Below are 17,352 nucleotides of genomic sequence, written 5' to 3'. Positions count from 1 at the left end.
GGTCTCGCGAGAGTTATCAAAAATAAGCCAGGATTTTCCTTTAGCGACGTTGATGGAATACCCCCCAGGTCAGGTGGGCAGGTTACGACGAGACAACAAGAGACCGGTATTGTAGAGCTTACAGAGCGAGTTAAAATAAAGACACTTACATTGAAATACAGAAGGACTCACGTGTATGTTTAATAGAATAACACGACATGGTGTCAGAAGTCCTGTAAGTGAGTGTTAAGAGTTAGATCGGATTTGTTTTCTTTAACTCAGCTGATACTCAGCTGTTTACCGAATGCTCCATCTGACTGTGATTTTACTTCTGTAATGTGGTGGGTTGACATAATTCACGCACGGAACTATAGGTTGAGACTATTGTTCCGTCCGTAGTACCCAAGTTGTTTAGACTGTTCTATTTACTGCTTGAGTGTGTTGTTGACAATCGTTCATGTCCTTCATTAAACGTTTAGCTTTGTCATTTGATACGCCGCCTACGACTACCATCTCTCTGCACTACAGTAAACAGTTAATCAGTAACGTTAGCCGCTTTTGTGCTCATGTAGGCCTACTTCGTATTATATTATAGCTGATGATCTTTGTGTGTGTATGTGACTGTCAGTCACAAGTTTAAATTCTGTATATTATTTTTTTTATTTTTTTGGCCATCCTCTAGTTTTGGCTGTGATTAGAAAAAAAAAAAAAAAAAAGTTGTTTTGAGCGCGCGTGCACGCGAAACAAATCGCGCGCGCTGCGCGCGCGGTCACGGCCACCCGCCACCATTGGAAAAATTCCTGGAGGAAACACTGTAGTCCATAAAGCATCTAGTGGGACTTCGGTGTAGTTCCTTCCCATCCCATGTGGTTATCAAAGCTGTAATGAAAATAGAAGACAGTACATTTAAAATGATTGGCCACTGTTACCAACACACCATTATTACAAAATACTACTATGTTGATGAAATAGAATACAATGACAATGACAAATAAGTGCTGGTGACTCACTTCAAGGTCTCATCTCTCAGAACCTCTCACCTTCATCATTGTGCAACACAAGTTTCAGGTCAGAGGTGTGGACTAGGGCTGTCCCTAACGACTATTTTTCTAACGATTAATCTAGCGATTATTTTTTCGGTTAGTCGATTACTCTAACGACTAATTTAACGATTAGTCTAACAGTTATTTTATTTACTGTTCGATTAATGTATCACTTAATTTCCCCCAAAATAATGGCTGTATTGTCTCTCTCTGTTTAACAGTGTCTTTATAAAGCACTCTGGGTAATAGCTGCTGCTCTTATAAAACAAAGCAGCGTGTGACATGCACATAACTCCGACGGCCGCCCCTTTAAATGATCAGCTGATGTATGGGGGCTGTCTGTGGGCCTGCAATTAAACACAGACACCTTTAATTCGGCGACCTGCTACTACTACTACTTTAACTGCCTCTGTCAAACAGCCCCAGACACAGGCCCAATCACTGCTATGTTTAGCCAACTTGAATGCCAACATGGCCATCAGGGTTTTTCCTGGCTCAAAATGAGGCGGAGGTGGTACCAGTTAGGGCTGCAACTAACGATTATTTTGGTAGTCGACTAATCTGTCGATTATTTTTTCGATTAGTCGTGTGGCTTTTCGCTGCGCGTAAATGGCGACGCAGAAGCATAAATCCGGCTTAACTAGCTATCTAACCTAACGTTACGCCAAGCTACAGCTGCTCACAGAGCTAGTTGATTGGCTAGCTAGCATTGCTGGCTAGACTACAGACAGCTCACGTTAGTAGGCTACGCTTGGCGCTGTTTATCTTACAGACAGCTCGCTGGTGGACTCAACATAATTGAAATAGCATTCACTTATCAAGCATCATTCATGATCATCCACCATGACTACCTGGTATTTTAATAGCGACCACCCCTCACTTCATTTCATCTCGCGTTCTCCTGGCTTCAACATGGAAAACCTCTGCTACGTAACGTTACATACAAGCGCCTCTGTCTGTCACATGCGTGCCACAGGGCAAATAAATTAATAGCACAAACGCTCATAGCATGTACAGCCCTGTCCATGAGACGTTGTTTTCCAACATGTAACAGTAAAGCTAACATAAACATTACGACCCTAACAATATAACGTTAGCCAGTTGGCTAACAACGTTAGCTAAAACTTACCCAGCTGATTCTTGCATGGCTCCCGTTTAAAAAAAAAAAAATATTTAAAAAAAAAAAAAAAAAAAAATCCCGTTTTTTAAAAATATATCTTTTTATGCGATTAGTCGACAACAACATTTCACGTCGACGAATTTTCGTTATCGATTAGTCGTGACTAATCGACTAATCGTTGCAGCCCTAGTACCAGTGGTGTTTGACATCGGGGGGGCCCATGATGCAGGGCTGTCTGGGGGATGCTCCGATCTGATCGGCGCCGATCGGTATCGGCCGATATGGCCTTGATCGGTTTTGATCGGAGTTCTCAAAACGGCCGATCAAACACGACCGATCAGTTTACAAAATGGCGTCGCCAGTCTGGAAATATTACACAGTGTCGGAAAGAGACAACAAATATGCCGTTTGTAATGTCTGCTCAAAAGAAATACCTCGGGGAGGAACGCACGCAAGGTCTTTCAATACCACGAATATCATACAGCATTTGCTGCGTTCGTCGATTCGCTCAGAGAGCGCCGAAGCGCACACTGGGCTCGACGTCATAAAGGGACCGAGTGCTTTGATTGGACGAGAGGCGTTCCACGAGTGCTGGTCAGAGTTCCAGCGCGACTTCACGAGCGTAGTGTAGGTAGTGTTCAGCGACGTCATGTGACCCATAGCAACAACTATTAGCGTGTGAGTTTTAGGTCTTCCTCTGTGCACCTTGCACAAGTGTAGATAGCGAGCGACTTTTCAGCATAGCAGGACATATTTTAGATGATAAGAGGAACAGGCTGAGTGCCAAAAACGCTGAGATGCTTGTATTTCTCAAGGCTAATCTGCCAGTGATGCTGCTTAATCAGAAGTAAGGTTTGAGTCTGAAATCTCCTTAGGTGCAATGTTTTGTTTTTTTGTTTTATTGATTATTGCTGACTTGCTGTCTTATCTCCTCCTAAATATGACTTGAAACTGACTGACTTGAAACAGTATTTTATATTTGGCTATAGCCTGTTTATGTTGCAGTTTAGTTTGGGTATGTTTATTGTTCCTCAGGAAAGCTACAGTATAAGCTCCAAGTTCTCTAAGAGCCCCTAGTTCCTCTCATTCGAGTGGAATGTTGCACATTTGATGTGACAGTGTACATTTTATTTATTATGAATTTTATTTTCACATTTTATTTGTTTTTCCTGAAGTAAGCTACAGGTGGTTGTGAATTCAATAAAACAGATGGTCGTCAATTCATGATACTTTCTCATCTCCTAATTTCATTTGAATACTTAATATACAATGTCAATGGTGTTAAGAATAATTAAAAACATAAATAATGCTACACAATAAATAGAATGCTTCAATTGCCATTTTCGACGCTGTGATCGGTGATCGGTGATATCGGATCGGCAGATCACTGATTCCAGTGATCGGTGATCGGTGATCGGCACCAAAAACCCTGATCGGAGCATCTCTAGTCCTTACACATCAAACACTTAATTTCTTGCATTCTGGTGAATTGATATGCACCAATTTGTGCCCTTTCTGCATCAATTTATGGTGGAAATGTCATTATTTATGTAAAGGAAAACACAATATTCAGGCACCAGATGACCATTCAAAATATAATATAATATAATGCAATATAAGGCTCTCAGGCATTCTGTACTTTCAAATATGTATTCTCCTTGAGCAGTCAACATACTATCAATTATTTCACTAGCAAAAACGAAAGCTAACTTATTTGCAAAACAGCGCCCCCGCCACCACGTCGGCGCAGTGCCGCTATTGCAGTTAGAAATGCTGCTATGTTATGATTAGCTAAATTGATGCTAACGTAGCATGCGAGCTACGAGCTAGATAACGTAGGTAACGTAACACCTGTGTGGCTAGTACACACAGACTTGTTTGGTTAGCCTAGTGAACATACACACAGCGTATGTAATAAGGGATGTCCCGATCCCATTTTTTCACTACCGATACCGATACCTGGGCTTCAGGTATCTGCGATACCGATATCAATCCGATATTTTTATTTATTGTTTTACTCCTGAATAATAACAAATACTTCCCCAGTATATAGTCCACAACAACAGTTGGCTATTAATGACTGCCAGCCTTTATTCAAGCAACAAAACAGTACTCTGCAGTACTCAGTGACCAACTGGTTTAAAGTTAAAACAATTTAAACTGCAGTATTCAGCATTGTAGAGAAAAAAAAAGAGTTACTGTCTGATTTCTAGTTTTAGTGCCTTCATGTTTTTATTCTATTTATCTTCTCTTACAAATGGCAAATCAATTATAGCACCCTTTTTAAAAGTGTAGCCTAGTGACGCTGCTGGTGAGACCAGAAACCAGTCGCAGAATCAAAGGGGTGTCAACAATATCTGCTTTTCGTTTTTTTCTTAACAGGCAACTTGAAGTTGGGAGATCTGTGATCCAGCATTCAGGATCAATATCGGATCGGGGACATCCCTATATGTAATAGCATGTAACTCACTTTACCCAAAAACAAAGCACACGGTGTCTCGACAGACCACAGTCCCATGAATAGAATGTTGATATAGAATGTTGATCGACAAAACTTTCTCTGTGGATACAGTCATTGACGGCAGTGTCCTCTCTTGTCAACAAACAGACGCACATGGCTATTTATGAGGGTGTGGGGGGTGGCCGAAAGAGAAGTGATTACGCCCCAACACAAATAGGAATACCCCCCACCCAAGTTTGCTAACAAACTATAGGTATTTAGTGAATGTAAAACTGTTGGTTATGATATTGAGTGTGTTCTTCATCGCTTACATTTTCGTCATATGCAAAGAACCAGATTTTTTTTCCCACAACAAGACTTGTTTTGCTCGATGGCGAGGTTTCACAATTCCCGACATGCGGACCTTTTCACCGAGCCGTGACACATATGGAATAACATGCTCTTGAAAGGAGAAGATGAAATGGCTTGATAAACGGTGTCAACTATTTCCATTCATTTCAGTGATTCACTCTGCGACCTCACTCTACTCTGTATTCCTCCTCCGCCGCTAGGTTGTGAAAAAAGCCTTTTGTTGCCTTAGCGGTCTTCAGGTTCTTGATTAGCGTAAATGGAAGCTAATCAAACATGATATGGGCACACATATATAAATATAAAAGTTTGTTAGTTTTACTGTATATAGGTATAATGTATATCTATATATTTGTATCTATATTGTTGAAATGACTGAACAAACTGAAATGTATCCTTGACTGTTTGTGCTTCATTTGTTTTCAATACACAGATCCACCTCACAGCTACTGTTTCTGAACCCAAGTCCTCAGAGTTCCTGCTGTGGTTCTTCAGTCCAGAAAAGCACAACTTGGGGTCCAAAGATGGTGGCCGTGAAGCTGGAATACTGCAGTCAAACACTGGAAGTCAACGTGGTCGTGAAAGAGGAGGAAGGAGGAGAGGAAGTGGGGGAGAAAGATGTGATGGTGAAAGAGGAGGGGGAAGAAGGAGAGCAAGTGGAGGAGAAATATGTGATGGTGAAAGAGGAGGAAGGAGGAGAGGAGGAAGAGAAGAAAGATGTGATGGGGAAAGAAGAGGGAAGAGAATATGAAGTTGTGGAGAAAATTGTGAAAGAGGAGGAACAAGAAGAAGAGAAGAAACATGTGATGGTGAAAGGAGAGGAAGGAGAAGAAGAAGAGGAAGTGGAGGATAAAGATGTAATGATGAAAGAAGAGCAAGTAGAAGTTGAATTGGTGGACACAGATGGTGAGGATGGTGAAGATGGTGACGATGATGAAGATTATGAAGTTGGTGAGGATCTTGAAGATGATGATGAGGATGGTGAGTTCATGTTATGTATTTGGCGAAGGCCAGGCCAGATTAATGAGTAGATCAAAGGGCGCTGGCAGATATTTTGTGGTGTATGCATCAAACATATATTTTCATTCTTATTTTTCCCATGGTTTCCTCCATAGCAGTTGTTTATTCATTCAAACAAAAGTTGTTACAATTTATCTAACTTCTGACTGATCATGGACTTACAACTGTTGAGCAAGACAGTGATTGACAGTTAAACTAGGTACAAAGTGAATACTCTTAAACTGAAACGGTAACATTGATTATGTCTCTGAGAAAATATGCTTCAAATCAATTGTTAATCATAAAACATTGATTAGGTATCCATTTGCTGAAATTTGTTGTAATATCAACACACTCTGACAACTTCATGTTCCCACAGTGTGTGCAGACTCCAGAGATGTGGTGTTACTTCTGGCACTGCTGAATCTATTGTTCTCATGTTGTTTCTAATCCTGTATATGTTCCTATTCTTACAGGAGAGAGCTCCAACCCAGACTCAGACATGGAGCTCAGCTCCACTGCATCAGGAAACCATAAACAACACAGACGGAGGAGGTCAAGACAGAAGAGTCACCACTGTTTAGATTGCAGTGAGAGTTTAATTTGTCCAACTCACCTTAAATCACAACCACAGACTCAGGGAGGACAGAAGACTCACTCTTGTCTTCAGTGTGGGAAGACTTTCAATCAGGCAGGACACCTAAAGAGACATGAGAGAATACACACAGGAGAGAGGCCAACATATCACTGCTCCCAGTGTGAGAAGAGTTTCGGTTGGGCAGAATCCCTAAAGAAGCATCAGAGAATACACACAGGAGAGAGGCCAACATATCCCTGCTCCCAGTGTGAGAAGAGTTTTACCGAGTCAGGATCTCTAAAGGTGCATGAGAGAATACACACAGGAGAGAGGCCATATCCCTGCTCCCAGTGTGGGCAGAGTTGTACCACATCAGCAAACCTAAAGGTGCATGAGAGAATACACACAGGAGAGAGGCCATATCCCTGCTCCCAGTGTGGGAAGAGTTTTACCACGTCAGGATCTCTAAAGATGCATGAGAGAATACACACAGGAGAGAGGCCATATCCCTGCTCCCAGTGTGGGAAGAGTTTTCATCAAGCAGCATCCCTAAAGATACACCAGAGAATACACTCAGGAGAGAAGCCACATCAGTGCTCCCAGTGTGGGAAGAGTTTTACAACTTCAGGAGCCCTAAAGCTGCATCAGATGATACACACAGGAGAGAGGCCATATCCCTGCTCCCAGTGTGGGAAGAGTTTTCATCAAGCAGCATCCCTAAAGATACACCAGAGAATACACTCAGGAGAGAGGCCATATCCCTGCTCCCAGTGTGGGCAGAGTTGTACCACATCAGCATCCCTAAAGGTGCATGAGAGAATACACACAGGAGAGAAGCCATATCACTGCTCCCAGTGTGGGAGAAGTTTCACCCAGGCAGGAGACCTAAAGAACCATCAGATGATACACACTGGTGAGAAGCCATATCACTGCTCCCAGTGTCGGAAGACTTTCAACAGGACAGATTCCTTAAAGAAGCATCAGAGAACACACACAGGAGAGAAGCCATATCACTGCTCCCAGTGTGGGCAGAGTTTTAACCAGGCAGGATACTTACAGAAGCATCAGAAAAACAAGCATACAGGACACAAGCCATATCAGTACTCCCAGGGTGAGAAGAGTTTCACTACTGGAGATACCCTTCAGAAGCATCAGAGAATGCACACAGGAGAGAGGCCATACCACTGCTCCTGGTGTGAGAAGAGTTTCGCTGCTCCAGGACACCTAAAGAGGCATGAGAGAATACACACAGGAGAGAGGCGATTCTTCTGCTCCCAGTGTGGGAAGAGTTTCTCTTCTTCAGGATCCCTAAAGAATCATCAGGTGATACACACAGGAGAGAAGCCTTATCAATGCTCCCAGTGTGGGAAGAGTTTTACCGAGTCAGGATCCCTAAAGGTGCATGAGAGAATACACACAGGAGAGAGGCCATATCCCTGCTCCCAGTGTGACAAGAGTTTTACAAATTCAGGACACCTAAAGCAGCATCAGATGACACACACAGGAGAGAGGCCAACATATCCCTGCTCCCAGTGTGGGAAGAGTTTTACCACATCAGCATACCTAAAGGTGCATGAGAGAATACACACAGAAGAGAGGCCATATCCCTGCTCCCAGTGTGGGCAGAGTTGTACCACATCAGCAAACCTAAAGGTGCATGAGAGAATACACACAGGAGAGAGGCCATATCCCTGCTCCCAGTGTGACAAGAGTTTTACCACGTCAGGATCTCTAAAGCAGCATCAGATGATACACACAGGAGAGAAGCCATATCCCTGCTCCCAGTGTGACAAGAGTTTTACAACTTCAGGATCCCTAAAGAACCATCAGATGACACACACAGGAGAGAAGCCATATCCCTGCTCCCAGTGTGACAAGAGTTTTACAACTTCAGGATCCCTAAAGGTGCATGAGAGAATACACACAGGAGAGAGGCCATATCCCTGCTCCCAGTGTGGGAAGAGTTTCACCCAGGCAGCATCCCTAAAGGTGCATGAGAGAATACACACAGGAGAGAAGCCATATCCCTGCTCCCAGTGTGACAAGAGTTTTACAACTTCAGGATCCCTAAAGGTGCATGAGAGAACACACACAGGAGAGTAGCCATACCACTGCTCCCAGTGTGGGAAGAGTTTCAGTCGGGCAGATGAACTAAAGATCCACCAGAGAAAACACACAGGAGAGAGGCCATATCAGTGCTCCCTGTGTGGGAAGAGTTTCAGTCGGGCAGATGAACTAAAGATCCACCAGAGAAAACACACAGGAGAGAGGCCATTCTTCTGCTCCCGGTGTGACAAGAGTTTTACAACTTCAGGACACCTAAAGCAGCATCAGATGATACACACAGAAGAGAAGCCATATCCCATATCCCTGCTCCCAGTGTGACAAGAGTTTTACAACTTCAGGATCCCTAAAGCAGCATACGATAACACACACAGGAGAGAAGCCATATCACTGCTCCCAATGTGGGAAGAGTTTCAGTTGGGCACAATCCCTAAAGGTACACCAGAGAATACATACTGCACACACTAGTTAATACGACTGCTCTGAGTTTTGGGAGGAGTTTCAACGAGGCAGGAGCCCTAAAGGAGGTCTGCTGGCTGCACCATCTACTGCAGGGGTCGGCAATTAGGTTTGGCCTCGGGCCCAAAAATGTTTTAGCCACTAGATGGCGGGCCCGAACATAATCAAAGGATAATTTAAGTAATTGATTGTTTAAAAAATGTGACACGTTCTAATGCTTTGACTTTTCTTTCGAGAAATGTACACATCGCTAGTCAACTAACACAGCTTGTTTTGTGAGCCTGCTAACAATGTAAAGTAGTGTTATAATTAACTAGGTAGCAGTCCAATCCATTTTGTTGCAGTATTAGGCTTGACTAGCGAGTTTGTGTTGTGATTAGTGCTGTCCCAAACGACTATTTTTCTAACGATTAATCTAGCGATTATTTTATCGATAAGTCTAACGATAATTTTTGTACTGTAAAAAAAAAAAAAAAAATAAAACTTTTTTGTCTCCACCTCACTGCTATGTTTAGCCAACTTGAATGCCAACATGGCCATTTAGAAGTCTGTCCATCACCACAACACATAGCTAGCTAACGTTACTCTCGCTGCTATGTTATGATTAGCTAAATTGATGCTAACGTAGCATGCGAGCTACGAGCTAGATAACGTACAGTAGGTGCTCGCACCACAATGACAATAGGCTACCGTAGCTAGCCAGCTACATAGCTAACGTTACTAACACCAGAAGACAAGACACACGAACTGTGGTGAGCCACATTGCTTGTGTAACATTAGCTAGTAGCTATCCATTTTCACTCATACACTTAATTGTCTCGCCTGGTAAAATAAAGGTAAAAAAAAAAAAAAAGTCTTTTTTTTATTTGCGACTAACCGACGCATATTACGCTAACCGACGTATTGACGTAGTCGGTGACGTCGACGACGTCGAATAATCGTAACAGCCCTAGTTGTGATTCTCAACAACGTTGAAACGTAGTTTCACCCTTTTCCATAGTTTTGAATAATAAATGTGTGGACTGACGATGTATCGCAGCCTAACTTATTCTAATAATTATTTAACATAATTTTATTCTGAATGATTCCCCCCTCCTCCAGACAAGGTCACATTATTTATTATTGGATTGGTTGTTTGCGTGTCGGGTGAAGTTAGCTAAACATTTAACCTGCTAACTAACAAGAGAAACATAATGTCACTCTCCAAAGGTCTAAAGACCACTACTAGTGTGCCCTTGAGTAAGGCACTTAGCCCTCAGTTACTCCAGGGGGACTGTCCCTGTAATTCGTAATTGTAAGTCGCTTTGGATAAAAGCGTCTGCTAAATGGCAAAATTATAATTATAATTATAAAGAGGAAAGTTGACGGTGAAAACAGGGCATTTAAAGAGGAATGGACAGCGAACTATACGTTAATCCTACCTGGTTTCATCAATGCAAAGCCGTTGTGTGAGACTCACATCTTCCCTGCTCACAATGTTCCCTTTCTATACATGCGAGTCGTCCTTTTCCTCAATGAATGTGATAAAGACGCACGAGAGGACTCGATAGATGCATAAAAATAAAAATAAACTGCCTGCGGATTAAAGTGACGTCAATATCACCAGATATCAAGCAAATAGGGGTAGTGGTGGTCTAGTGGATAGTGAGTTGGACTTGGGATCGGAAGGTTGTGAGTTCAAATCCCGCCTGAAGCCACACCACTACTAGTGTGCCCTTGGGTAAGGCACTTAGCCCTCAGTTACTCCAGGGGGAATGTCCCTGTAATTCGTAATTGTAAGTCGCTTTGGATAAAAGCGTCTGCTAAATGGCAAAATTAAAAAATTAAATTAAAAATAAATAGTGACCGATGGGAGATGCCACTTTTCACATTAAGCGAGTACCAAGCCTGTCGTTATTGTATTTAATAACCTAATTGTATTTTGTATATTTTGAATGAATGGCTTATGGCTCATTGTACTTATTATCCCTAATAGCGCGTTTGCTCTGTCGTTTCAGGAGCATAGGCCTACCACCACTTTTGCGACGATTTTGTTGTCAATGTTTTTCAGAAAATTAAACAGAATTTGCTTTGTTACTGTTCATATGTGTGTTGCAGTCACATACGTAAACATTACGTTTGAATTAATGAGCTGATGTTATTTTTTTCAAACCACACTGCATGTCGGCTATTTCAGCACCACGCCTTGTCCACCTACTTATGATTCACTCTGAGGGGTTCAGCGTCAGTGCGCTTCGGTGCACCCCGCTGCCTGATTGTCTGTCCCTGTGTCATTCACTCTTAACATGAATAAAAGTACAATAAGCATTGTTCAGGTGGTGGTAGATTCTCTATTCGGACATTATAGGCGCGGTGTGGGACTGTCGGTCCGATATTGTAAAAAAATAAAGTGGATTCTCAAAATAATCTGCTGGGCCAAATATTATTGGTGACGGGCCAGCAATGGCCCACGGGCCGTCTATTGCCGACCCCTGATCTACTGTATGGACAGAAGACTATTGTGTATCTATTCTGGATACTGAGGCCTGTCAGTCTGTCTTGGTCTACTCATCTCCCCCAGATACTCCAGACAGCCCACAGAACTCCCTCTACCTTCAGGCTCCTCCCTAGCAAGCCCCCTGGTGATCATCACCAACTACCATTTTAGCTGCAATGTGTTCGTCTGTCCAGCAGGGGGCAGAGAGGATTCTCTTTTTACGTCAAATTCTACCAATCGGGGGCCATTTCCCACATCACGGTCAGTCGTGGAAATATACACTGATGCTTGAAAGTATGTGAATCCCTGGTGCAACTATAGATTTTTTTGTTTGTTTTTACCATGAAATCTTTATTCAATCTTTATTTTTTATCTGACTTAACATGTTTATATTTACCAATTCCATATGTTGGTTTAGAGGGAATCATGCGTGTAGTAGGAAAACTAAACTATAAGACTCGCTTCTAGACTCTTTAAAAAAACATGTCTATTACCGGTACTTGCCGTGGTAAATCAGAAATCAGAAATTTGCCAACTCCCGCCATTGTAAGTCATTGAATGTCATTCAGTCACGGTCAGTCAGTCACTGTCAGTGAAGCGTTGTTTGTTTGTCTGAGTTTTAAAAGGGGGCGTGGCTCAGCAATCGGTCCATTGCGATGGGATGACCGTAATGATCTAAAATACAAATAAAAATGGAATGACGGCATAGAAAGAGTGTTCCCCTACATATCTGTGATTTCTGCCATTCTCATTCAGTTGTGGTTCGAACCAACTTGTTTGTTGCTGTGAAGTATAGCAATAAACTGGTCTAAGCTCAGTGTTTCCCGTGTACATTTTGTTCTCAACTACCAGAAAGTCTCTATTTGCATCCTTGTCTATTTTTTTGGTGGGATATATCTGTTGGATAAATGTTCTTATCTATTGGGGTGCCTGGATTTACTATATTACTTTATAATATATAATATACTTTTTTGTTACTTTTTTGATCGGTATTTTTTATTGATCGGTATTGGCTGATGTTGCCTGAGCTAAAGAGTTCAGTCTCTCTCAGTGGATATCTCACCATCACCATGTGTTTCTGTTTAGTCAGTTCAGCCTCCTACTCTTTGGTCTTTGAACATAACGTTTGAAGATCTTCAACCTGCAGTAACAACAGTAATAACTGGATGAACAAGATGATCAGTCAGTAGCCAGACAGGGCTAACAAGATTACTGTAACACGTTTAACCCTCCAGTAACTTCACTCTCTATCCGTGTGTGTGTGCGCTAGATGGTTCTAGAGCATCGTTTCTCAACGGGGGCGGTACCGCCCCCCAGGGGGCGTTCAGACAACATCGGGGGGCGCTGGAACAAAATATGTTTTAAAGGGGGGCGTTGAGGTGTTCTTGGGGGGCGTTCGTTCACGCATAAAGTATTTTTCTCATGAAAAACAGCTGTGTTATTACGGGCACATTCGTAAATGCACGAACGGTCAGTTCGCTCGGACAAACCGTGTTTTCAGTCAGAGCACCCATCTCTGAGCGCTCCCAGAGCGCAGTGTTCTGAACTTGGCCGGGCTCTGTGACGCAGACACACGTAGCGCCACGCCCCAAAAAAATTTAGTTTCCAATGTGTCTGGGTAAGCTGCATTGTAGAAGAATCTTGACAGTCTATGTACAGTGCAGAAATTGCAATACTATGCTACGATAGAAAGAACCCCGGTTCATCCCATCTGTAACATCATGTTGACCAATGCCCAACTTCTATGAGTGTTTTCCTTGTAGGCTATGCTTGTGTGACATATGTTTCAGTTTGTGGGCTCATTGTAATTGTTGCGTTCGCTTCGTTCGCTTCCTTTCAATACAGCTTATTTAATTTAGTTAAAATGAGTGCTAATACCATACCACCATACCAGAACATCACAGCAGGAACAACCTATCTCAAAAAAGCGACCGTAATAAACCAGTCCTGAAAGTTCTCTGTCGCTTACCAATAATCGAACCTAGTGAAATCAGCTACGAATGTCCCCTCCCCTCGCAGGTTCATCACAGTATAGGCCAATGCACACAGCGTGCGATTTCTGTTGCACGTCAACATTCCATTTTGAAGTTGAATGGAAGTCTATGAGAACATCGCATCTCAACACACACGGCCCCGATTTTAATCGCACGGCGAAAATTCGATTCCATTCATTTTGAATGGGACAAAGCACACGGCGTGCGAGTTTTGTCGCACTGTCAAATTTTGTAAAAGTTCGTGGTGCGACGGATTATTGCATCACAATGGGACAATTGGGAAAACTTCAACTGGTCTATCTAAATTAATTGAGTCACTCATAACGGCGAGAGAGACTGGAGCATACATTTTTGACTGTGTCCTTTTTTGAAAGAAGTTAAAGGCTGAAGGTCTGACCCAAAAGGTCTGATACAGTACATACACCTACGGTACATGAAGGGTTTATGATGTACAACATTATCATTTCATTTTCATATCATATATTTCAAATACATACTGGCACATCATTCACTACTCCGTGGCACAGCTGTCATTAGAAATGTCTCGCCTTTTCGCTAATTGCATGACGACATCAATGACCTATTTTAAAACATATTTTTAACTCTCCAAAACAATGTGTGACTTTGCAAGGCAGGATAGGGTGAAACAGAAAAGGAATCAGAGACATGTAAACATATTTTGTTTCTTGACTGTGTGTTTCTATGACGTGCTGAAGGTTGAAGGCTATCGTAAATCTTTTAACAAGTAACGTTATTTATACTTATACTATGTATATGGCCCTTGCCACTTGGCGAGTAATTTAGAGCTAGACGTGGGCAGTAATACAAGGACTTTGTCTCCCGGTGCGAAATTGCGTAGTCTAGTCCCTCTGTCGTACAGCCGTTTTTGGCGCTCCTGGGCCTCGAGCAAATGCTCCCGTGACATAACCCCCAGTGCGTGGAGCTTTGCTCGTAGGTCCAGGACGTATTGTATTTCGTTCTTACTGTCACTAGACCCTTCCTCCCAGCTTTCCTTAATCAGGTCTAGGACGCCCCGTGGCTTGCGCCCGTATAGGAGCTCAAAGGGGGAAAACCCCGTGGAAGCCTGGGGTACTTCCCGCACTGCGAACAACAGAGGGTCTAACCACTTATGCCAATTACGACTATCTTCGTGAATGAACTTACGGATCATTGACTTAAGCGTCCGATTGAACCGCTCACACAGCCCGTCGGTAGCTGGGTGGTACACGCTCGTTCGGACCGCCTTAATGTCTAACAACCCGTAGAGTTCCCTAAGTGTTCGTGACATAAAGTTAGTGCCTTGGTCGGTGAGGATCTCTTTCGGGATCCCCACCCGGGAGATGACCTGGAATAACGCCTGTGCTACGCTCTTTGCAGAGATAGTACGAAGCGGTATTGCCTCGGGGTATCGAGTCGCGTAGTCTATGAGGACTAACACGAACCGATAGCCCTGTGAGCAAATGGCCCGATTATATCCATCCCAATCCGGTCGAATGGTGCCTCTACCAGGGGGAGGGGGCACAACGGTGCCCTGGGCACGGCCGGGGGATTGACTAATTGGCACTCGCGGCAGGATGCGCACCACAGATGCACCTCTGCCCGAATCCCCGGCCAATAAAATCGAGCCATTATCCGGTTGAGTGTTTTGTCGTATCCTAGGTGGCCTGCCATCGGGTTATAATGCGCCGCCTGAAATATAGCTTTCCGGCGGCTCCTAGGTACCAACAACTGGGTCGTTTCCTCGTCCCTGCGAGTGTCACGACTCACTCTATACAGTCTGTCCCTAATCAATACAAAATACGGGTGGGCGCGCACAGCGTCTGGCCGTACCAGCACACCATCAATACTGATCACCTGGTCATAGGCGGAGCGTAGAGTGGCGTCGCGAGACTGCTCGAGGGGGAAGTCGGCTACTGGAGGGAACGCAGGCGGCGGATCTGCGGGTGCCGGACCCACCGCCTCCTCCGGCTCCTCGGCAGCGTCGGACGCCCTCGCATCAGCGCAGAGCACTGCGCACGCCTCACATTTCCCTGTCGGTCGTGCACGCACCCCCGTGATTTCCCCTAATACCTGCGGAAACCCAGCCCAATCTAAACCCAAAATTAGGGGGTGCATGAGGCTCGGACTAATCGCCGCCTTGACACTATACTTTTTCCCCCCATAACGAATTTCGATGGGGACCACCGGATACTGGTGACAATCCCCATGTACACACAGTATCCCAACCCGCGATGCCTCTAACAATGCCCCGGGTCGAACCAGGCGCTGGTGGATCATGGTCTGTCCGCAACCAGAATCCAACAGCGCCTGGTGCGTCTCGCGTTGTACCCTTACTGGGATGTAAAACGCCTGTCCTGGACGCGGGGGAGGGGTCGGACTGCCGACGACGCGGATTACCTGACCCACCTCCATCTCGGGGCATTCCCGGCGGAGGTGGCCAGGCTGTCCGCATCGCCAGCATCCCTCCTCTCCCGCTCGTGGGGCCGTCTGTGGGGTGGAGGTTGGCCCCCCGTGTGTGTTCCTCCCCCCGGTGTCCCGCCCCGTCCTCCGGGCTGGCGTTGGTGGCTCCCGCCGCGGCTCCACCCCAGGCCGTACCCCAGGCCGCGCCCCGCCGGCCCGTTGGCGCGGAGCCGGGGTCGGGGTAGGGCGCGGGCCCGGGGCTGGAACCTGCGGTCGAGGCAGGTGGTTGTCGGGGAAGGGGTCGAGAATGGCCTCCGGCGCGTCCCGCACCCCCCTCCCGGTGGCTCGGTGCGGTCCAGTAGCTCGCGGAGCATGGCCCGCTGCTCCGCCTGTCCCCGCATCAACTCCGCCGCCATCACCTCCTGCGCCTGTAGCATCCGGGCCAGGTGCGCCACCATCTGGACCGATGAGTCCATGGTCCTCTGGGCGTGTGTGCCGACCCCCTCTCTGTGCCCCACGTTGGGCGCCAGATGTAGCAGTCTCTAGGCACAGAGGGAGATCGACACAGAGGAAGGGTACAGAATATGAGTTTATTTAGTACAGCACAGCTCAGCACCGTCACTGACGTGCTGAGCGAGTCTTTTCCCCCCCGCTGCTTCTCCCTTTCGGGACCCGCTCCGTCCGCTGCTGGCAGAGCCCTCGCTCTCGCCCCGCTATTCCGCTCCTGGCAGAGCCCTCGCTCCCGCCCCGCTAGTCCTCCCTTCCGGGACCCGCTCCGTCCGCTGCTGGCAGAGCCCTCGCTCTCGCCCCGCTATTCCGCTCCTGGCAGAGCCCTCGCTCCCGCCCCGCTAGTCCTCCCTTTCGGGACCCGCTCCGTCCGCTGCTGGCAGAGCCCTCGCTCTCGCCCCGCTATTCCGCTCCTGGCAGAGCCCTCGCTCTCGCCCCGCTAGTCCTCCCTTTCGGGACCCGCTCCGTCCGCCCGGCTCCCTGCACCTCACCCCCTTTCGGGGTCTCGTGCGTCCTCGCCGCGGCTCTCTCTCTCTCGGTCTCTCCGTGTCTCCGTGCGGCAGGTACTTCCTGCCCTACTCATCTCTCGAGGGAACAAACACACAGGTTAAATAGACCAGTGGAACAACGAGCCTGATCACTGACACCTGTCCGTAATCAGCCCATCATTCCCCTCCACGGCAGTCTAGCTCCCTCTGCAGGCCAGAACGCGCCATGTTCCCCACATATATATATATATTATATTCGTTTACTATATATTACTATATATATTATATTAGTTTACTCATCTACGATATCGTTTTTGGCTGCACAGGGTTGCCAGATTTCTAATCTAGCACGACTGAATGACCAGACAAATTATACACATGTTGTATAGACACTGTCCACTGAAAACCGGACATCTGGCGACCCAACATTTATATTT

This window comes from Nansenia antarctica (assembly GCF_963989245.1).
Source record: "Nansenia antarctica genome assembly, chromosome: 9".
Lineage (NCBI taxonomy): Eukaryota > Metazoa > Chordata > Actinopteri > Argentiniformes > Microstomatidae > Nansenia > Nansenia antarctica.
The sequence above is the reverse complement of the archived record's forward strand: the minus strand, read 5'-3'. Positions refer to the sequence as shown.